Source organism: Oryctolagus cuniculus, chromosome 8 (genome assembly GCF_964237555.1).
Source record: "Oryctolagus cuniculus chromosome 8, mOryCun1.1, whole genome shotgun sequence".
NCBI classification, from domain to species: Eukaryota; Metazoa; Chordata; class Mammalia; order Lagomorpha; family Leporidae; genus Oryctolagus; species Oryctolagus cuniculus.
The window spans coordinates 83,090,147-83,112,963 of NC_091439.1; the positions used below are offsets into that span (position 1 = coordinate 83,090,147).

A 22,817-nucleotide genomic window follows, 5' to 3' on the forward strand; every position below is an offset into this window, starting at 1 on the left:
GAAATGAGGGAGGAATATTGTTGGAAGAAAACTTAAGGAAACATACCGGGTAGAGAAAAATGTTAGGGAGGATGAAGCCGCGAGTGCAGGCCGAGGCGGAGATATAAGCCACCTTGGAATTCTTCAAGTCACCCCGGGGAGCAAGAGGCGAAGATCTGGAACCAGAGGCAGAGACGTGGGCCGCCAGGTTGAAATTCGCCAGGTTAGTCCGGGGAACTTGGACTGAATGTTGGTGGTGGCGGAAACATTCGCGGAAGCCGCCGTGTGCAGAGAGAGCACGGGGCGTGAATAGATAGGGAACGCGGGGCTGGCGCGAGGCCGTGGTGCGGGCGCGAAGTGCGTGGAGACCGCGGAGCGTGCGCGCAGAGCCGGGAACCCGCCGGCGGGGCGAGGCGCCGGGAAGCCGCGCAGAGCCGTGGAGCTGCCGGCAGGGCGAGGCGCCGGGAAGCTGCAGGGATAAGAGAAATAGAAGTTTAGAAATAAAATGAGAGAAATAAGAATGCTGGGAGATAGAAGTAAAATGGGAGAAATAGGAATGCCCGGAGATAGAGAAATAGAGAAATAGAAAGGCCTCCCTACAACACTGCAATGTGAGAGCTTGGATTCGGTCTGCCTGATTAAGTGAGGCGATGAGCACCTGGGCGGCTAGCAGCTTATGCGCCGCAGGTCACCGAAGACAGGCACGAATTAACATCAGTAAGGCTTCCCCACGATACAACAATTAGGAGGCTTGGATTCGGTCTGCCTGATTTAAGGCGGTAAGCACCAGCAAGCAGCTCGACCAGAGTATGAGCTGCAGGTCACCGAAGATAGGCACAAATCAACACCAATAAGCCTCCCCACAATATGGCAATGAGAAGGCTTGGATTCGGTTTGCCTGATTGTTAGGGCTTGTAAGCCCCTGCAGGCAGAGCAGAGCATGCGCTGCAGGGCACCGAACACAGGCACGCATCAGCGCCTAAAAACCACCTCACAACATGGCGAAGAGAGGACCCGGATTCGGTTTGCCTGATTGATAGGACTTGTAAGAACCTGTGGCAACTCTAGCAAGTAGAGCAGAGTGTGTGCCGCGGGACACCGAAGACAGGCGCGTATCAACGCCAAAAAATAAAAAGAAAGGGGGATCTGTGGGGAGCAACTCGGACTAGACTAAGTTACTGGAATTAAGACTTATTCTATGCATCTGCTCTCCCACAATATGGCGCTGGGAGAGGAGGTAACAGCTTCTACACAGCTGCCTCCAGTTCAACCAATAAACTGTAGGACTTGCTCCTGATTGGAGAGCAGCGTACTCGGCGTGTGGGCAGCCGAGTTGGGATTGGCGGAGGAGGACTATAAAGGAGGAGAGAGACGGCATGCACCAGGAACATCTATGGGGAACATCTAAGGGAACCCGTGCAGCCCCCGAGAAAGCCGGCCGGCGGTGTGCCGCTCCCCTGCGGAAGTGGGGAATGTGGCCAGGGGGAACTGCCCTTCCACGGAGGTGGAAGGGATAGTAGCCAACCCGGGAAGAACCAGCAGCAAACCCGGGGAGGGCCGAGCAGACGAAAGAACAGCGCAGGGTCCTGTGTCGTTCCTCCACGAAGAGGGGGAGCGACAGACCCAGATGGAGTTCCAGGTACCTGGCTATGGCCTGGCTCAGCCCTGGGCAACAATTTGGGGAGGGAACCAGTGGATGGAAAATTTCTCTCTCCCCCCCCCCATTCTATCTTTTAAATACATATAAAAGGAAACACTGTGCAGCAAAATCCTATGGGGAGAATGTAGCTAGACTAATTCCAGCCGAGATGAATCGGACTCAGGGTTCTGGGGGCTGGGAGTTGCTGATCAGGTGTCTCGTTGGCACGGCTGCTCTCCTCCGAGGCCTCTGCTCGGTTGGCACGTGGCTGCCCTCCTGCTGCCTCTTCGTGTTGTCTTTCCTTGGTGGATGTCTGCCTCCCCGCTGGCTCTTTGCCTGTCCAAAGTCCTCCTCTTACAAAGACAGCAGGCAGCTTGGAGCAGGGCCCGCTCCTAGCACATCTTGGCTTAATCATCCCTTAAAAGGCCCCACGTCCAAATACAGTCTGAGGCAGTCGGGTGTAGGGTCTCGACACGAGCGTCCGAGCTGTCACAGGCAGGGCCACACTTTATCAGGCCTGTGGCCTTCCGAGGGGCAGTGCAGCCGTCTCAGGCAGGTGCCCAGGAGACAAGGCCCAGCCGAGAGAGGAGGGGCCGGAGCTGTAGGGGAAAGTAGAAGAGAAAGGAAGGGACCGATGCCCACCCAGACTCCTGTGTTGCTTCTGTTGACCCTTCAGAACCACCAGGTGTGTCTCTGAGAAGTCTTCTTTGTTCACTGACGTATCACCGGTCCACTTTTCCCCTTTGGGATGACTGGAAGGGAAACCTCCAAGAAGCAGTGTTGTCGCTTCTGACATGTGCAAGAACGACCTGAGGCCGCTGGCCCTGCCACAGCCCCGGCCCTCTGTACCCGTGGCACCCAGCACAGGCAGCCCTGGCCTTCAGCACCATGCAGGTGCTGGTTCTGGCTTCAGTTGCGAGATGTCGGGAGACCAGAGGCAGCTTGTCCGTCTGGCCCCTAGGCTGAAGGTCTCTGCGTGAGGTTGGATATTTGGCGGGGAGGAGCGGCTGCGGGAAGGGGCCCCCAGCTGCCCGGTCTGCAGACGGCCAGCAGACGCCCGTCTCCATGGCAACGTCTCAGCCGACTGTCACTTGCTATAACGGGCCCTCGCCTCGGTACAGACAGAATGGTGGTGTTGTTTAGAGCAGGACAAGACACAGCAGCTTGGGCTGACCTGGGAAGGGAGAGGACGAGATGCAGGGTAGCGATTAGAGTCTCGGCGAGATCCTGAGGGACGTGGGCAGGTGCCCGCCCGCTGTGGGTTTCCAGCAGGGTGGTGGCGGCGGTTCTGAGCTGGAGTGGCTGTGGCACCTCGTTTCCTGCCTGTGGTGAAGCCAGGCCCTGTCCTGCCCTTGAGAGGCTTCCAGTTGAGTTGGGGTGATGGACAGATGGACGGGGCAGGACAAGACTGGACAACAAAACAAGGGGCTTGGTGCTGCACATTGTGGTCCAGCCAGCAAGCTCCTAGGGACTCCAGGAGCAGCCAGGCTTCCAGGGCTGGGATGGCAGGGGACAGGGGCTTGGGGGGGCGAGTGTGCCTTGACCTTTGCTTGGCTGAGGTCAGGACTTGGTGATAGGGCCGAGAGGGATGTTGAAAACAAGTAAGTGGGGAGAAGTGGTGCTGAGACCAGAGTTGGGGGGCAATACTCCTTTGGGGGGAAATGCAGTGGGGAGGGTGGGGGCAGAGTTACACAGAGAGGCCAAGGCAGAGAGAGAGAGAGGTCTTCCATCCACTGGTTTACTGCCCAAATGGCTGCAATGGCTGGAGCTGAGCCCATCCGAAGCCAGAAGCCAGCAGCTTCTTCTGGGTCTCTCACACAGGTGCAGGGACCCACGGGCTTGGGCCATATTTGACTGCTTTCCCAGGCACTGCAGAGAGCCGGATCGGAAGTGGAGCAACCGGGACATGAACTGGTGCCCATATGGGATGCCAGCACTGCAGGCGACAGCTTTGCCTACTATGCCACAATGCTGGCCCCAAAGATTAATTTATTTAATTAAAAGGCAGAGTTATAGAAAGAGAGAGAGAGAGAGAGAGAGAGAGAGAGAGATTTATCTTCTATCCGCTAGTTCACTTCCCAAATGGTTACAAAGGCTTGGGCTGGGTTAGGTTGAAGCCAGGAGCCAGGAACTTCATCTGGGGCTCCCATGTGAGTGGCAGGGACCCACATACGTGGACCATCCTCATTTGTTTTCTCAGGTGCATCTGTAGGGAGCTGGACTGGAAATGCGGCAGTCAGGGTTAGAATTGGCGCCCATCTGGGATGCTGGCATCACAGCTGACAGCCCCATTACGCCACAACACTGCCCTCCCCAACCACCACCTTTTTTGATCTGTTGAAATCTTAACCCCCAGTATCTCAGAATGAGACTGGACTTGGAGACAGGGTCTGTATGCAGTGATCCAGTACGACATGTCGTTATGAAGGGACAATCTGGACAGACACTCGGGGAGAACGCCGTGTGTGGGTGCAGGCAGAGAGTGGGTGGTGCTGCCGCCAGACGTGGCCAGCAGCCACCACAAGCTACGGGAGAGGCCTGGAACACACGGCGCCCCACAGCCTCCCGGGGAACCCCCCTGCTGATTCCAGCCTCCAGAGCCGAGCCATCCGAGATATCCGTGCAGCAGGCCATGCTGTGTTTTAACTAAGGAGCCTGGGGGACCTGTTCCCACGGCCAGCCTCCGCCCGCCATTGCTGTCTCTGCGGCCCGGGTTGCTGTTGACGTGGTGTTTTCGCTGAGAGCTCGGAGAGTCCCTGTTAGGAGTGCAGTTGTGACCGTCTGGCCTCAGCTTCTTCATGACTACGGTCAGCACCTGTGTTCCCAGCGCTCGCTTTTTTTTTTTTTTTTTTTTTTTTTTTTTTTTTTTAAGGGTTCTGCTTCCTAAAAGTGGCAAGCCCTCCAGATCTCCAGATCCACTCCATTAGACAGGCTCAGCTTTGCAGAGGGGTCAAATGGGAAAATGAATGTGTGTGTGTGTGTGTGTGTGTGTGTGGTTGGTGTTTGGCAGGACTTAGAAAATGCGAAGCATTTTAATGAACCAAGAAGCCTGTCACTCAAACTCCTGGCACAAAGAGCAGAGAATCACTTGCGCTTGCTATCAGGCCAGTAGCTGGCTCCGCTGGGACTGAGTAGCGAGGGAGTCGTGGACACAGAGGTTAGCCAAGCGGGTCCTGTGGGCACGGAGCTGATCCCTAACCTGTCGGGCCATCTCAGCTCTGGGGAGTTGAGTCCTCCTGTAGACATCGGCAGCAGGGTCACAGGCTCTGTGGGTCCCGCTCTCCATCTGTTCCCTGGCAGTGGGCAGCTTGCTCACTCTGGACTCACTGCCACCTTCTGGAAGTCTCCAGAAGCCTCTAGAATTCTCCACTAACCGAGTCTCTTGGAAATGGGCTGCAGTCACCCCATCAGCTGGTTGAATTCTTTTCTGCTGTTTAATTTTTGGAAGTCTCAGAAGCTGCCAAACGTACATCATCTCCGACATTGTCTTGGCGTAGCCTTTAGTGGATTCTGTACTGCCAATGTGTTTGAAGCCTGTGGCCAGACTGAAAAAAAAAAGCATGCTGTTGGTAGTTTCCATTCGTCAAAACTTTCTTCCTTTAGAGTTTACTCATGTGCTTAGGCCATGACAGTGCAGAGCCCAGGAGTGTGATAACTTCGCTCTTGCTTCATGGTAGGGAACATGTCCTCAGTTGGCAAGTGAGGCTCCCCAGGACACGTGACTGGATCCGGGCCATGGGAGAAGACTTCAAAGGAGTTCTTGAAGTACAGTTAACAGATATGTTTATTTTGGTACAAAATTTTGGAAATTCATGCATTTGAGGAGGTCTTCAAAAGCCCATGAAAATACATTATGAAGAAAAAAACTATACATGGATTTTAAACATTTTTTTTTGCAGTGAAATAAGCTTATCTCTTCATTTCATTTTTCTAAGAGCTTTTCAAAGTACCCTCATGTGGCCAATGAGTGCTGGAGCCATGGCGTGGGGCCAGCTCTTGGAGTTTTGGGTCCGTGCTCTTAACTGCTAAGTGCTGCCCCACACAACTGTTCTGGGTTAGAATTCCAATCCTACTGTGTGGGTTACCCACAGCTCACTCTGCATCTAGCCCCATGTGAGGTGCTGGGAGTATGAAGATACTTGGGAGGGGCACTGCCCTCAAGTCTAGGGGGTTTCTGGGTCGGACACTTAGCCTAGTGGTTGGGATGCAGCGAGGGATGCCCACACCTCATATGGGAGTGCCTGGGTTTGAGTCCCCACTCCACTTCCATTTCTGCCTTAGTTCTAATGCACACCCTGGGAGGCAGCAAGTGATGGCTCAGGTAGTTGGGCCCTGCCACCCACGTGGGAGGCCCAGGTGTGGAGTTCTGGGCTTCTGGCTTCAGCCTGGGCCAATCCTGAGTATCTGGGGAGGGAACCAGTGGATGCAAGATATTTCTGTCTCTCTGCCTTTCAAATAAAGGAAAATCAATAAATAAGTTTTTTTTTTTTTTTTTTAAAGCTCCAGGGAGTTCTCCTATGACTGGGGCTGGAGTACGCAGGAGAAATCCATGGGGCTTTGAGAAGGCAGAGTTAGGAGCTGGCCCAGGGCTGGGGTTCTGGGAAGCCAGCCAGAGGAAATGGTGACTAAGTTGGGACCTAAAGGATTTTTCCCTGGAGGAATCACACAGTCATGGCAGTTTGAAACAGCAAGGCGCTCGGTGCACCTAAAGAGATCTGACGGGAAGGAGATGGGAAGTTGTGGACAGGGCAGGGCAGGGCAGGGAGGTGACGCACACCCCGAAGTCGTGTGGCACACTCAGGAGCCGGATCGTCCACCCTTGTGGAGAGTGAAGTGCCCCCGGGAGTGTTTGGGTTGGTTTGGCGGACTGGTGTGTGCCTTCTGTGGCCGGTGAGCTGGAGGGGCTGAGACTACAGAGGAGCAGAGGTGGGGGGGCTGTTCTGACAGTGGGACAGAGACTTTGAGGTTGGCAGGTCCTGTGGTTCCGGAACAGGAATTGTTAACCAATGCTGAGTGCTTAATCTGTGCCAGGCATGGTTCTCCTGTGCAGTGTACATTTTGTTTTTAAAGATTTATTTATTTACTTATTTTAAAAGCAGAGTGATGGAGGTGCAAGGCGGAGAGGGAGAGACAGATCTTCCACCTGCTGGTTCACTCCCCAAGTGGCCGCAGTGGGCACGGCTGGGCCTGACTGCCAGGAACTCCATCCGGGTCTCTCCTGTGGGTGGCTTCTGCTGCCTTCCCAGGCTCCTTAGCAGGGAGCTGGATCAGAAGTGGAGTAGCTTGGACTCCGAATGGTGCCCTGATGTCGGATGCACGTGTAGCTAGCAGCAGCTTAACCTGCTGCCTCTCAACACCGTCCACCAACACTTGCTGTCTTCATCTCCGGTGCGGGCCGTCCTGCCTGGTCCGGGGGGCAAAGGAGCAGCTAGACGCCCCTCCCCGCTGTCACCACAGCCAGGTGCTCTGCATGGGTGCCCAGGCAGTGGTGTTGCCGACTGAGGATTCCAGAGTTGTGGCAGCTTCTGTGCTATGAAAGGGGACTTCAGAATGTTCACGGGACACTTGAATGAAGAGATAAGTTCATTTTGGTGCAAAAGTTGAAACCATGCATGTTTTTTTTTCCCATAATAGACTCTTTTTTTTTTTAAGATTTATTTATTTGAAAGTCAGAGTTACACAGAGAGAAGGAGAGGGAGAGAGAGAAGGAGAGAGAGGTCTTCCATCTGCTGGTTCACTCTCCAGATGGCCGCAAGGGCCGGAGCTGCTCCGATCTGAAGCCAGGAGCTTCTTCTGGGTCTCCCACGCGGGTGCAGGGGACCAACGACTTGGGCCATCTTCTGCTTTCCCAGGCCACAGCAGAGAGCTGGATCAGAAGTGGAGCAGCCGGAACTCAAACCAGCGCCCATATGGGATGTTGGCACTGCAGGCGGTGGCTTTACCCTCTACTCCACAGTGCCGGCCCCAACAGACACTTTCAAGAACCTTTTGAAGACTCCTAAGACACATGGGTTTCGAATTTGTTTTCCAGCAAAATAATCCTGTCTTTTGCTTCTCTTTTCCACAAACTTTATGAAGTAGCCTTGTCCGTGTTCTGCCTGAGGTCTGTGAAGAGTTGGTGAAGAACCCAGCCCAGGCCTGCCCTTCCTCCACCAGCCGAAACCGTCATGCCATTTGACATTTAGATGGCAGATTGATAAGGAAAGAAGCTGGTGGTGCGGGCTCTACAATGTCTCCTAATCTGAACTGATTGCTCCCTGCTTCCAGCTCACTGAGCAGATGACAGATGAAAAGGTGTAGGTTTGGCCAACAACAACAAAGCGTCTGTGCTCGCCTCCAGTGTTCAGACACAACGTTAAATTGAACATCAATTATGCATCTGAAGACTTGACATCATGAGGCTGGCCAGACAAATACGATTTACTGGGCGAGGTCGTGAGACGAGGAGGAGAATTCCCATGGGGAAACCATCCTAGTGCCTGGACGCGTTGGTAAGCCCTCTGATGGTGTGAAGCCACCCTTTTTGGATCCTTTTGTTTGCTCCGGCTTCCTCGTCTGACTGTTGGACCAAGGGTCCCTGATGCGCTGGCCAGGTGCTACTGCTGAAATCTGGAAATACAGCCTGTCGTCGCCACATCCTGACTACCCCTTCTTCCAACTTCCTCACTGCCCCTAATTATCTCTGCATTTCCTGTTCGTGGTTTCCTTTCTTGAACTTTTTAAAAAAATTTATTTATTTGAGAGATAGAGTTACAGACAGAGGGAGAGGCAGAGAGAAAAGTCTTCCATCCACTGGTTCACTCCCTAAATGGCCGCAATGGCTGGAGCTGAGCTGATCTGAAGCCAGGAGCCAGGAGCCAGGAGCCAGGAGCCAGGAGCTTCTTCCCAGTCTCCCACATTGGTGCAGGCGCCCAAGCACGTGGGCCATCCTCTAGTGCTTTCTCAGGCAGTCAGTAGGGAGCTGGATTGGAAGAAGAGCAGCTGGGACACCCACCCATATGGGATGCAGGAGCCACACGCAGAGGCTTAGCCTACTGTACCACAGTGCCTGCTCCCTTTCTTGGACTTTTAACCTGCACCCGTTCCATACCGGATTCCTCATTTTTTCTTGGTAATTATGTAGTCTAATTTGTGAGTCTTTAGCTTGCAGGTAAAGTTAAGGTCAGGTTCTTCCTTTAAAAAATGTTTGGTTTGGTGGCCTGTGCTGTGGCATAGTGGGTAAAGCCGCCACCTGCACGGTGCCGACATTCCATGTGGGTACCAGTTTGAGTCCCAGCTGCCCTACTTCCAATCCAGCTCTCTGCTGTGGCCTGGGAAGGCAGTGGAAGATGGTCCTAGTCCTTGGGCCCCTGTACCCACGTGGGAGACCCGGAGGAGGCTTCGGATCAGCACAGCTCCAGCCATTGCAGCCAACTGGGGAGTGAACCAGCGGATGGAAGACCCCTCTCTCTCTCTCTCTCTGCCTCTCCTTCTCTCTCTGTGTAACCCTATCAAGTAAATAAATAAATCTTTAAAAAAATTTTTGATTTTTAATCATTTATTTGAATGACAGGGAGAGATTAACCAACCTAACTGTTGGTTCACTCCCTAAATGCCAGCAACAGCTGGGGCTAGGCCAAGCTGGAGCCAAGAGCCTAGAACGCAATCCACATCTCCCATGGGAGCGCTTGAGCCATCACCTGCTATCTCCCAGGGTGCCTCTTAGCAGGAAGCTGGGACTCAAATCCAGGCGCTCCAGCATGGGCTGCAGGCATCCACATGGCGCCACGGTGCCCGCCCCTAAGATCTGTTTTTTTCCCCTGTGGTCTACACCAGGGCACGGCCCCCCCAGGCCCCCAACACCTTCTGCTTCAGCCCCTCTCTGCTCATAGTGGGGTGTGGCGGCTTCCTTGGAGTCCGCTCCGTTCTTTGTCCTGGCCTTTGAGGCCCGGCAGTCTCTCAGTGTAGGAAGGGAAATATAGGTCAGCTTCACAGATCCCAGTGTTAAAAATAAACGCTTCATCCCCGGGCTCTGCGCCTTCCGAGCCTGGCACCAGGCCCCTTCCCCCTAGTTTGTATGTCTGAATTGTTTCTCAGAGCTTCGTGTTGGCACCGCTCTTTGGAGTGGAGAGAACCTGAAAACCCAGGACTGGCGGACGGGCTCCCCCGGCGGCCTCCAGAAAGGCGCTGGTAGAAGGGCGCGCCGAACAAGGAGCTGGAAGGGGTCCCTCCGCCTCACCAGCCACCTGCAGCCCCATGCAGGGCTGCAGGGAAAGGCCTCAGTGTTTTGATGTGAAGTCGCTGCCTCCTCCCACCCCACTCCATCTCACCTTTCTCAGTCCTCGACCTTGAATTTGAGCTGTCTCAAAGCCTTTTCCTGTGATACTAAAATCCCAGGAGAGCAGGAGATAAATTTCCCTGGGCTTGACCACCCACTGTGGGCCCCACCTGGCCGCCCGCCCCCGCCCCCGCCCCCTTTCCTGGGGCTGCATTCTCAGCTTCTTTGTCTAGTGCGCCAGGCCTTGTGACCTTCGGGGCTCTTCATAATCTGTGTCTCTTCAGTGCCCTGGCAAACTTCAAGGCCAATCCGTGCCTGCCTGCCACAGCTCCTGTGGGCAGCCGCCCAGCTCAGCCTGCCGTGGAAGGAAGGGAGCGGGGTAGTTCCTGCCCTGTAACCCCTCCACAAGGGGTCTTCATTGATGCACCTGTCATGGCAGTGCGTGCCTCTGCTTCCCCATGGCTGGCGGCGGTGAGTGGGGAGGGGTTTCACTGTGCCTTGGGTGGGCCAGACTGAAATGCTGCAGGTCCTCTGGGCCAAAGGAGACGAGAAGGGGTCAGCAAGAGTGATTTGGGTGACATTTGTCAACTCTTTTCAAAAGTTTTACTTCCTGATTTGAAAGGAAAGGAGAGAGAGTGTCCATCAGCTGGGTTCGCTGCCCAAGTGTGCGGAATAGCAGGAGCCCACGGGTGGCAGAGACCCAAGAACCTGAGCCATCACCTGCTGCCTCCCAGGATGTGCGTCAGCAGGAACCTGGAGGAACTGGGACTTGAACCCAGGCACTTTGCTATGTGATGTGGGCATCCCGAGTTCTATCTTAGCTGCTGCGCCTAGTGCCTGCTCTGGGTGCATGTTTTCTCTTAAAAGCCTTACCCACAAGGACCCCTGGAAACAGACCCTCCCATGGCTGGGGGCCCCACTTGAGGGACGGCGGGGCCCATCACTCTGTGGTTTCAGATCTAGCCCTCCCCTGGCTTACTGTGTGACCTTGGGCAGGTGAGTGACCCTCTCTGCGGCTGTGTTTCTTCATCTGCAAGATGGGAGCGCTCGGGGGCAGACCACTGAGCCCTGCCGGGTGCTGTTCCGCGGCGGCACCCGTGGGCAGCTTAGCTCACGTGCTGATTTATCTGCTCCCAGGTCAGCAGGGCTTGGAGCGGAGCTGCCAGAGCCTGGCTGCTCCCCCGGTCCTGTAGCTCTATGGTACTGTTTCGGGGTCTTCGAAAGCTCAGGGAAGATGCATGTTATGAAGAACCTATGCCTAGATTTAAAAACTATCGGGGCTGAGCCGGCGCCGTGGCTCAATAGGCTAATCCTCCACCTTGCGGCGCCGGCACACCGGGTTCTAGTCCCGGTCGGGGCGCCGGATTCTGTCCCGGTTGCCCCTCTTCCAGGCCAGCTCTCTGCTATGGCCAGGGAGTGCAGTGGAGGATGGCCCAGGTGCTTGGGCCCTGCACCCCATGGGAGACCAGGAAAAGCACCTGGCTCCTGGCTCCTGGCATCAGATCAGTGCGGTGCGCCGGCTGCAGCGGCGGCCATTGGAGGGTGAACCAATGGCAAAGGAAGACCTTTCTCTCTCTGTCTCTCTCTCTCACTGTCCACTCTGCCTATCAAAAATAAAAATAAAAAAATTAAAAAAATAAAAAAAAAAAAACTATCGGGGCTGAGCGCCAGCACTGTGGCAGAGTAAAGCTGCCACCTGCAGTGCTGGCATCCCATATGGGCACCAATTCAAGTCCTGGCTGCTCCGCTTCGGATCCAGCTCCCTGGTAATGCGCCCGGGAAAGCAGCAGAAGATGGCCAAGTGCTTGGGCCCCTGCCACCCACATGGGAGACCTGGAGGGAGCTCCTGGCTCCTGGCTTTGGCCTGGCCCAGCCCTGGCTGTTGCGGCCATTTGGGGAGTGAACCAGCAGGCGGAAGTTCTCTCTCTCTGTTTCTCCTCGTCTCTCTGTAACTCTGATTTTTAAATAAATAAATAAATAAATCTTGGGAAAAATAAAACATATATTTTGCACCAAAATAAATTTAGCTTTTAATTCCATTTTCGATGACTTTAAAGAATGTTTTTATTCCATTTCTATGAGAAACAGAGCAGAGGGGGAAAAAAAGATCTCTCATCCACTGGTTCACTCCCCAAATGGCTGCAACAGCCAGAGCTGGGCCAGGCTGGCGCCAGGAACCCAGAAATGAATCTAGACCTCCACATGGGTGGCAGGGACCCGAGTGCTTGAGCCATCACCTGCTGCCTCCCAGGGTGCACATTTGCAGGAAGCTGGAGTAGGGGCAGAGCTGGGACTTGAACTTGGTGCTGTGATACGGGATGGGGGCATCCCAGGCAGCGGTTTCACCCACTGCGCCAAACGCCAGCCCCGTCCCGGCGTGTTTCAGAGTGCCCCTCTGCGGTGTTTCTGATGGAAGAGGGCAGGGGATGCAGTGGAGGACATTTTCGTGGTAAAGGGGGGAGCTCCCTTTCAGCACTGGGGCAAAGTGATGTTATTTTTGGGAAAATGTGCTGGCTAGTGTTCAGATTATACATGTTGTCAACATGGAAGTGGGTTTACTTAGGGAGGAAAAGGAAACGGAGAGAGAGCGAGAGCGAGCGAGCGAGAGAGAGAGGGAGAGAGAGGAGGGAGTGAATGAGTGCCTGCGGGGTGAGCATTCCCTGGGAAGACGCAGGACAACAAATGGATAGGCCTGTCTGGCCCGTCTTGGTGAGGAGATGGAGTGGGCTGACTCCAGCCAGCTGGGATTTAAGGAGAACACAACCCAGGCCGGGATTCTGCATCGCTCTCAGCCTTCTCTCTGCACTGCTAAGCGGCCGTGTGCTCTGTTGCTGTTGAATTACCGCCACAGCTTCAGGTCTCTGAGTCCCGGGGGAGCCCTGTCACACCTTTCCCCGCCAGGGTGTTACAAGGGCTGCTTTGTGGGGGTGCCCTCCTGTCCGCCTGTGGCCGCCCCCCTCCAACCCTGTGTGAGCCACAGACACTGCCTTGGAGCACCCAGCTTCCATTGGATTCTGCACGGCTGTTTATATATATATATATATAATCTTTTTAAATGTCAAGGTCAACCTTACAGAGATGTTGCCTGCAGTTTGCCTTCTGCTTTTCCTAATCCTTAGAGAATGATAAATTCCCCTATGTGAGCAGATTTTTCTGGATTAAGGTTGTACCTGAGGTGAAATACTTGGGCCTCACGTGCTGATTCTCCTGCCCACAGACTCAGGGGTTTCTCTTACTCTAGGACAGGGCTCTTCCAGAGCTGTGTTTTTTTGCTAAAATGCACAATCCAGGATTTTGTCACTGTCCTACTTTCAAGGATTCCTCTGACTTGTGGATTAGGGCAGAGGAATGTTTTTCAAATAAAGTATTTTTTCTTTCTTTTTAAAGATTTATTTATTTCAAAGTCAGAATTACAGGGAGATACTGACTCACTCCCCATATGGCCACAACGGCCAGGGCTGGGCCAGGCCGACACCAGGAGCCAGGAGCTTCCTCCAGGTCTCCCATGTGGGTGCAGGGGCCCAAGCACTTGAACCATCTTCTGCTGCTTCCCAGGCCATTAGCAGGAAGCTGGATTGGAAGAGGAGCAGCCAGGACATGAACCAGCACTCATGTGGGATGCTTGTGTTGCAGGCTTTACCCACTATGCCCTAAAGTATCTTTCTAATATAGAGAAAAGGGATTTTTTTTCTCTCCATGATTGCATTTAAAAAAAAAAAAGATTTATTTATTTCAAAGGTGAGTTACAGAGGTGGGAGAAAGAGGGAGAGAGAGAGAGAGGGAGGTAGCTCTTCCATCCACTGTTTCCCCAAATAGCTGCAGTAGTGGCCAGGCCAAAGTGAGGAGCCTGGAACTCCATGTAGGTCTCCCATGTGGGTAGCAGCAGGGGCCCAGGTAGTTGGGTCGTCTTCCACTGCTCTCTCTGGTGCATTAGCAGGAAGCTGAATTGGAGGTGGAACAGCCAGGACTCAAACCTGCGCTCCGGTATGGAATGCTGGCATTGGAATGTGGCAGCTTAGCCCACTGCACCACAATGCCCTCCTCCATGGTTGGTTTTTAAGCCCCTCACCACCATAGCAGGGTTTCTCTCAGCCTCCTGTGTCGTGGGATTCCCAGTTCTGCCTTCCCTGTTGTTAGGATCCAGTGAGAGAAAGGCTCTGAACTCAGTACTTAAACCGAAAGTGTTCTTCAACTTCTACTTCCCTTCCTCTAGTTCTTGTTTTTAACTCTTCCTCAAACACAGTAACTCCAGCCCTTCCTGACACTTGGATCAATCTTAGGTCGTTCAAGAAATACCTTCCCAGCGCTTGTGATGGGGCTGATACCGCGCTAGGCACAGAGCAAATGGAGTTGAGAGGCTGTCTTGTCCTCTGGGAGATGGTCCAGAAATGAAACGCAGGAGAGCCAGTGGGATGCCATGGGCTTGCCCTGGGGAGCGACACCTGTCGGTCAGCCTGGGAGAGCATGGAGGAGGCAGGGCGTGGCATGCAGCCAGTGAGGGGCTTCCGGAGGTGAACGATGGGAGTAGGCGTTTGGCCTAGCAGTTAGGATGTAGTTGGATCACTTGCATCCCATATGGGAGTTTGCGTCTGGATTCCAGTCCTGGCTCCACTTCTAGTCCCAGCTTCCTGCTGATGTGCACCCTGGGAGGCAGCAGGTGAGGACCAAAGTGGTTCCATCTCTGCCACTTGTGTGAGAGACCCAAGTTGAGCTCTTGGCTTTGGCCTGGCCCAGCCTCGACTGCCATGGGCACTTGGGGACCGAGCCAGTGGATGAGAGCTCTGTCTCCAAAAAACTTATATTAAATTAAAAAGTAAAAAAAAAGCCGGCACCACGGCTCACTAGGCTAATCCTCCGCCTGCGGCGCTGGCACACCGGGTTCTAGTCCTGGTCAGGGCGCCGGATTCTGTCCCGGTTGCCCCTCTTCCAGGCCAGCTCTCTGCTGTGGCCCGGGAGTGCAGTGGAGGATGGCCCAGGTGCTTGGGCCCTGCACCCCATGGGAGACCAGGAGAAGTACCTGGCTCCTGCCTTCGGATCAGTGCAGTGTGCCAGCCGCAGCGGCCATTGGAGGGTGAACCAACGGCAAAAGGAAGGCCATTCTCTCTGTCTCTCTCTCTCACTGTCCACTCTGCCTGTCAAAAAATTAAAAAAAAAAGTAAAAAAAGAAAAACCACATAAGTATATAAAGAGGAGGTGACTGATAGGTGATTAGCCAGCCAGAGGTGAGAGGACTGAGAGCCCAGGAGGCTGAAAGCAGTTTGCATGGCACCTGTGGAGCCAGGCAGTGCAGAGTGAGGCTGCTCACGGGGAGCACGGTGCGGTTTGCACGCCGTCTGAGCGGCTTTTCTGACCTGGCCTAGTAGGATGGCTGGTATTCTTTCAGCAAAAGCAAGGGATTTGCCCCTTGTCCTGTTCTGCTCCTGCCCTGGGGGGCTGTTCCTGGAGTTGAGCATTCACTCACGGCTCAGAACCCCCCAGCGAACGGGTGGGTGAGGAGTGCGCCCTGAGCACACTGTCCCTGGCGCAGTATCTGCCCAACGAGACAGTGAGCTCAGGGCCCTGGTACTGTTCTATAGAGAATTTTGGGTTTGGAAAGATACTCCCCATAGGAAGACTTCTCAAACTGCAGGTCACCACACATATTGTATAAACGTTGTTAAACAATCAATAGTTTGCCACCAGCATTTTAAAAAACAAAATAGAACAGATCAGCATATTACACTGCATAAATGGAGCCTAGATTATTTAGGGCAACTTTGTTGTGTATTCAGTGCAAACATTTTGTTTTAAACCATGGATCATGGGAAAAAGAGTTTGAAATACTTTGGAGAATACACTCATGGGTCAGAAAGCCAAGATGGTTCATCTTGCATTCCAACTTTGATTGGCAGTGGCTGCCTGGGATACTGTGTTAAAAACTATTCATGCTGGCGCCGTGGCTCACTAGGCTAATCCTCCGCCTGCAGCACCGGCACACTGGGTTCTAGTGCCGGTTGGGGTGCTGGATTCTGTCCTGGTTGCTCCTCTTCCAGTCCAGCTCTCTGGCCCGGGAAGGCAGTGGAGGATGGCCCAAGTGCTTGGGCCCTGCACCCTCTTGGGAGGCCAGGAGGAAGCACCTGGCTCCTGGCTTTGGATCAGCGCGGTGCTGGCTGTAGCGGCCATTGGGGGTGAACCAACGGAAGGAAGACCTTTCTCTCTGTCTCTCTCTCTCTCACTGTCTAACTCTGCCTGTCAAAAAACAAACAAACAAACAAAAAACCACAAAAAACTGATTCAGAGCGGGCCAGCATTGTGGCGTAGTGGGTTGGGCCACCACCTGTGATGTCAGCATCTGCTATGGGTGTGGGTTTGTGTCCCAGTTGCTCTATTTCCAGCCCAGCTCCCTGCTAGCATGCCTGGGAGAGCAGAGGAAGATGACCTACATGCTTGGCCTCCTGCCCTACTTGTGAGAGACCCAGAAGAAGCTCCTGGCTTCAGCCTGACCCAGCCCTGGCTGTTGTGGCCATTTAGGGGAGTGAACCACTAGATGGAAGATCTCTGTCTCTCACTCTTTCACTCTGTAATTCCACATTTCAAATAAATACATAAGTCTTTTTTTTAATGAGATAGTTTAAAACATTTTAAATTAATTTTCACTTTATTTGAAAGGCAGAGAGAGGGAAAGGTCGATCTTCCATTTCCTGGTTCATTCCTTAGATGCCCGCAACAGCCAGAGGTGGGCCAGGCTGAAGTCAGGAGCTTGGAACGCCATCCAGCTCTTCCAGATAGGTAGCAGGGATCCAAGAACTTGAGCATCACCCGCTGCCTCCCTGGGTGCCCACTGGCAGGAAGTTAAATTAGAAGTGGAGCCAGAACTTGAACCCAGGCACTCTGGTATGGGATGTGGGCATCCCAAGTGGTGTCTTAACTGCTGACCATTTTAAATGTGACATGGCCAGTTCTTAATGACTTTTAGGGCAGTGATTCCTAATACAGGCTGAGCATCCCTAATCTGAAAATCTGAATTCCAACACTCTCCAAAATCTGACACTTGTAAAGCATCAACAAAACTGCTAAGTGGAAGCTTCCACACATGACCTCATGTGACAGGTCGCTATCAAAATGTTGGTGCACTAAAAATACTGCATCTGATTACCTTCAGGCTATGTGTACAAGATGTGTATTATACAGAAGTGAATTTGGGTTTTAGAATGGAACTCATGCCAAAAGTATCTCATTACCTATATGTGAATATTCCTAAATCTGAAAGAAAAAATATCAGGAATCTGAAACAATTCTGGTCCCGAGCATTTCAGATAAGGGATACTCAGTAGGTATGTTACTGTTGCTAGTTCTCCTTGAAACATGAATCTATGGCATAGATGGGTGATTTGGAGGAAAATTGTGTGACATTGGCATTTGGACAATTTCTTTTTGTTTAATTATTTAGTTGTTTATTTGAGGGGCAGAAAAAGTTGAGGGAGAGAAGAGGAGAGAGGTGGAGAGATCTTTCCTCTATTGGTTCATTCCCCAAATGGCTACCATGGTCCAGGCTGGGCCAGACCAAACCTAGGAGCCTGGAACTCCATCCAGGTCTCTCACATGGATGCAGGGACCCAAGCACCTGGGCCATCTTCCGCTGTTATCCCAGGTACATTAGCTGGGAGCTGGATTGGAAGCTGAGCAGCCAGTTCTGGAGCCAGCACTCTGATACGGAATACCAGCGTCACAAGCGGTGGCTTGACCTGCCACCGTGCCACAACAGCGGGTCCATTTCTGGGTCTGGCATCATGGTAAACATGGCTCCTGTTCAGCAAGGTGGATGCATGTTTTTGGAACGGGAAGACTGTAAGTGTGAAACCTTGCTCATTAGGCCCAGTTGTGTTATTTACTTTTTGGTTCTGTGCACGCTTTGTTTCCTAAACAGACTGTACACCTCTGGTGAGAACAGTGTCCTTCAGTGACTCACAACAGACTGGAGGGCTGATGATGACAGAAGCCACCTCCGCCTGCTCCCTCTTTTTCCTCCAAAGAATGTTGTTCACTGAGTAGATGCCGGGCTGCCCGTTAACTCAGGCCAATTCTGCAGTCCAGTGATAAATTTAGCAAACTGGATGCCTTTTGTTCCCTGCTATTTTGTTTTCTTCTCCTGACCTCTGTGAATTCACTGGTACCATCTCTCGGGCCTCAGAGTTGTGCAGGACCACCCATCGTGCTTGACCACCTGCAGGTGGAGCAACATTTTAAATTCCACTTTCCCGGAACAATAACGAATCCATGCGACTGCTTTTGCCCACACAGCTTACAGATTGCAGCAGATGCGGGGATTTTTCAGCCAGGCAGGTGTTAAAAATAAATGCTGTGCCTTATTGATTATTTAAACTTAAATTTAAATTCCTGGCATCCTTGGCTTGGCTAAGTAGAGATAAACACAGCTGAATTTGTTGTTCTCATTCAGCTGATCCAAAAAAAAAAAAAAAAAAAAAATCAGGTTGAAACAGAAGGTTCTTGTTTGTGTCTTCTCACCCAGCTTCCTCCCCATGTCCTGTACTCGCTCAGCATCAGATTAACCCTTGGTGCGGGGCCTGGTCAGGTCTGGAGGGCAGGTGCTGTCCCCTGGTTTCGGGACAGTGGATGGCTCCCTGTCATCGTCTCCTTTCTTCTAGTTTCACTCCATCTCCATTCTGATTCCCATCTAAGACTCTGGAAATGAAGCCATTCTCTTTTAGGTTAAAAAGGAGCTCAAGAGACTGATTAGATTGCTCCCAGCCCTAACTCTTTCACTCTTCAGGGGACCACTTCCTTCCTGCAAGAGCTGCCCCTCTAATCCCCCAGTGATTCCTTTTCCCCAGCGGTAATCTTCCTGCGTTCCACAATTTATTGAATTTGTCGTGTTTGCGACGAGCTCCGCCGTGGTCTCCGAGATCGGCTCTTCCTCTCCTCCTGCCTCCCCAGGGCTGAGCTGCAGCCTTCGGAGGGCGCTGCTTTCCTGGTGTCACTCTGCTACTCCCAGCCTTTGCCCTGGGAGGGGTGGGGTGGGGGGTGGGGTCTTGTTTTCTCCTTGTGCCAGTGGCGGGAATGAAGTGCCGTGGGAAATGCGTTTATAGAGCGAGGTGTAGTCGGTCGGCCGGGGCACAGTGCTGGCTTGCCTGCGGCTCAGATTCTCCGTATGGGATGCTGGCAGCTACTGGGAGCCTCACAAGGCCTGGCCTAGCTGCCTCGGGAGTCGGCCTCCATGTGAACACTGACTGTGTACCGACCACGTTAAGTACTTTAATCCACATCTCACTGAATTTTCACCACGTCCCGTGAGGAAGCTACTGTTAGCATCCTTATTTTAGGTAAGAGGAAACTAAGTGAGCCTTGGATAAGCTAAATAACCAGTAGGTGGTAGAGCTGGAATTAAGACCCAGTGGTGGGTCTGCTTCTAAAACCCTAGTAGTGACCAGTGTGAGACAGAGAGAGAGGCGTGAACTCTGTGGTCAGGCAGTCCAAGTTTGACCCTTGATTGGCCGTGAAGCTCAGGCAGTCCCTGGCTGTCTCAGGTGCCCATTTGGTCCCGGGCGTAGTTACAGATAATAGCATCTGCCTTTCGGAGTCTCCATGAAAAGTCTGCTCGACGGTCATGAGGTGCTTGGCACAGGGCCTGGCCCTAGCAGGCCCTCCGTCTACTGCGGTTATTGTGACACGAGCTCTGCTTCACAGTGCTGACTCTTCCCATCAGCTCCCATCTCTTCTTCAGATGCCTTCACCTTATCAGTCACCTTTGTTTTATGAATGGTTGGTTGATTGATTTGAAAGGCAGAGTTAGTGAGAGAGAGGGAGAGACAGAGAGAGAGAGAAATTTTCATCTGCTGGGTCACTCCCCAAATGGCTGTAATGGCCAAGGCGGGGCCGGGCTGAAGCCAGGAGCCAGGAACTCCATCCGGGTCTCGCATGACGGTGGCAGGGACCCAATCACTTGGGCCATGTGCTGCTGCCTTCCTAGGCACATTAGCAGAGAGCTGAATTAGAAGTGGAGCAATCAGGCCGGCACTGCGGCTCACTAGGCTAATCCTCTGCCTGTGGCGCCAGCACAGTGGGTTCTAGTCCCGGTTGGAGTGCCGGATTCTGTCCTGGTTGCTCCTCTTCCAGTCCAGCTCTCTGCTGTGGCCCGTTAAGGCAGTGGAGGATGGCCCAAGTGCTTGGGCCCTGCACCCGCATGGGAGACCAGGAGGAAGCACCTGGCTCCTGGCTTTGGATCGGCGCAGCACACTGGCCGCAGCAGCTATTTGGGGGGTGAACCAATGGAAGGAAGACCTTTCTCTCTGTCTCTTTCTCTCACTGTCTAATTCTGCCTGTCAAAAAAAAAAAAAAAAAAAAAAAAAAAAAAGAGAGAGAGAGAGTGGAGCAATTGGGACCTGAATCAGAATCAGTGCTTGTATGAGATGCTGGCATAGCAGGCAGCAGCTTAACCTGCCATGTCATAACGCCGGCCCTGTCTATACAACATGGAGAGATGAGTATATGGAGGAAAAGGCTTGTGGTAGGGAGAGGAATAACCAATTGGCACAGCTGATATACTTTAAAAAATTAAGATGGGAGCTTACTTGATCTGAAGAGGGGAAATTCAAGCAGAGGATCCAAATGTGACCTCACTGGCTCAGATGCAAGCCAAGGAGAAAGAACAAAAGGCCGAGTGTCTTTGCATCAGAGGAGGAGGATTCTCTCCAGGAAAGAAATATTGACAGCATCTTGACAAAAGCACCTTTCATCTTTTTTTTTTTTTTTTTTTTTTTGACAGGCAGAGTGGACAGTGAGAGAGAGAGAGACAGACAGAGAGAAAGGGTTCACCCTCCAATGGCCACCGCGGCCGGCGTGCTGCGGCCGGCGCACTGCGCTGATCCAAAGGCAGGAGCCAGGTGCTTATCCTGGTCTCCCATGGGGTGCAGGGCCCAAGCACTTGGGCCATCCTCCACTGCACTCCCTGGCCACAGCAGAGAGCTGGCCTGGAAGAGGGGCAACCGGGACAGAATCCGGCGCCCCGACCAGGACTAGAACTCGGGGTGCTGGTGCCGCTAGGCCGAGGATTAGCCTACTGAGCCTTGGGCGCCGGCCAGCACCTTTCATCTTACCGGTCTGCAGAAGTGCTCATCAGCCTGAGAGAGCTCTGGCCTGGTCATCTGCAATGGCCTTTTGGGTCATTTCCTCGGTTCTCATTCCCTTGCATTATGGCATCGTGTCCATAATTTTCTGATTCAAAGACAATGGAAAGCATCCAGTTCCCCAGTTTCTCCTGTGGACTGCTCCCCCTGTCTGACTTCAGCTGTCATTGGGTGTCCGGTCTGATGTGTTGGAGTGTGGGTGACAGCTTCATAAAGCAGTTCTTAATAATAGTGAAAGGTCACACAGCACCTGTTATAAGCCAGGCACTGCACTGTGCCCTTGATAGATATTACATTGTTTATTTTCACAGCAATCCTAGGAGATAGGGACTACTATCGTCACCACTTTGCAAATAAGAGACTGAGGCATGGAGACATTCAGAAGCTTGCCCAGGTTTTTTTTTTTTTTTTTTTTTTTTTTTTTTTTTTAAGATTTATTTTGTATTTATTTGAAAGGCAGGGTTAGAGAGAGAGAGCGAGCGAGCGAGAGCATCGCCAAAGGTCTTATGGCTGGTGTTAGCAAAGCCAGACTTTGACTTTATGAAGCCTGCATTTCATGTCTGGCCTCTTAACCACACCTCTGTATGGCCTCTTACCTGCCTTGGTTATGTGCAACATTCTCTAATACTCTTTATTCTCTGTATCTGTTTAATTTTTAAAATAGTATGTGCGTGTGACTCAGGAAAAGATTTCTCTACTTTATAGAGGTCACTGATGTTTAACAGTCATTGGGCTAGAGCCTCCTCCCTGTTGAGAGACAGACTTCGCCTGGAACATTCCATCCATGCCCCAACCCCCCCTCCCCCCTGCCCCCGCAGGTCACTGCTTAGACTTTGGCCTCCCATAGAGTCTGCCTGTGGGGAAGGAATGCACTGGTTGCTGGAGTGTCCCTGTGAATTCCTAAACCGTCTCTCTGGTGTAGACCATGAGGATGGATCCGTGAATCTGCCCCCAGGAAATGGCTCCCTGAGAATCGGAATCGCGGGATCAGACTTGGGTGCCTGGGAGGCTGAGGGCTGTGCCCTGGGCCCGGGCACGACCTTCAGGGCCTTCTCTAGGATGTGTCTGCAGGAGTTCTTCCTGGGTGGTGAGTCCCAGCCCTGAGGAGCGACCGCGGGAGGAGGACTGAAACTTCCATGGCACTCAGCATCGTTTGTTCCAGTCAGCAGGAGAGCTCAGCCCTCCGTGTTCAGCTAATATGTGTCCCACAGAAAGGAAATTGATGTTGCTTTCCCAGCTCGGCGCTATTAAGCTGCATGAATAAATGCAGCATGTCACCTGCAAATAATTGATTGAAATGCGATCTCTTTCTCTCTCGCTCCAGCCAGTCTCTCTCCTAGGAGGGTACCCAGTGGGGCCACGTCTTCATACATTATGCATCTCCATGATTATGCATTAAATCCTTGAGAACTAGCAAGCGATACCTAAATTCTTCAAGCATGTTTGGTTGTGCTAAATAATTGATTGCATCTTTTCTGTATAAAAATGTGCTCACTGGGGTTTCAGATACAAGTTCTGCCAACCCATCTTCTCGTTCGGTTTCAGCTTCCCGGCATGAGGTCGAAACACTCACCTACACACATCAGTCTGTGAAAGCCCATAGGAGGGAGCCAGAAAGTGGCCCTGCACTCCCCGGTGAGGCTGGCATCTGGCCGGCAGATGCCTGTGTTGAGCTCTTCCCACGGTCGTGGGGGTGGAGCTTGCCAAGGCAGCGAGCCCCGCGGATACCCATTTCCAAGTTTACGGCCTCAGTAAATGCTGTGCCCTAAATGATGGGCAGAGAGGGACTTTCTGTACCCGGGTGAAGGTAACCCTGTGA

The 22,817-nt window shown here is 52.7% G+C and overlaps 1 protein-coding gene across 2 annotated transcripts in view; it reads left to right on the forward strand.

Moving 5' to 3' along the window:
- The window catches only part of SCD5 (stearoyl-CoA desaturase 5), a 163,194-nt gene that overhangs the window by 26,603 nt on the left and 113,774 nt on the right, over positions 1-22,817 (forward strand). The window lies entirely within an intron of this gene.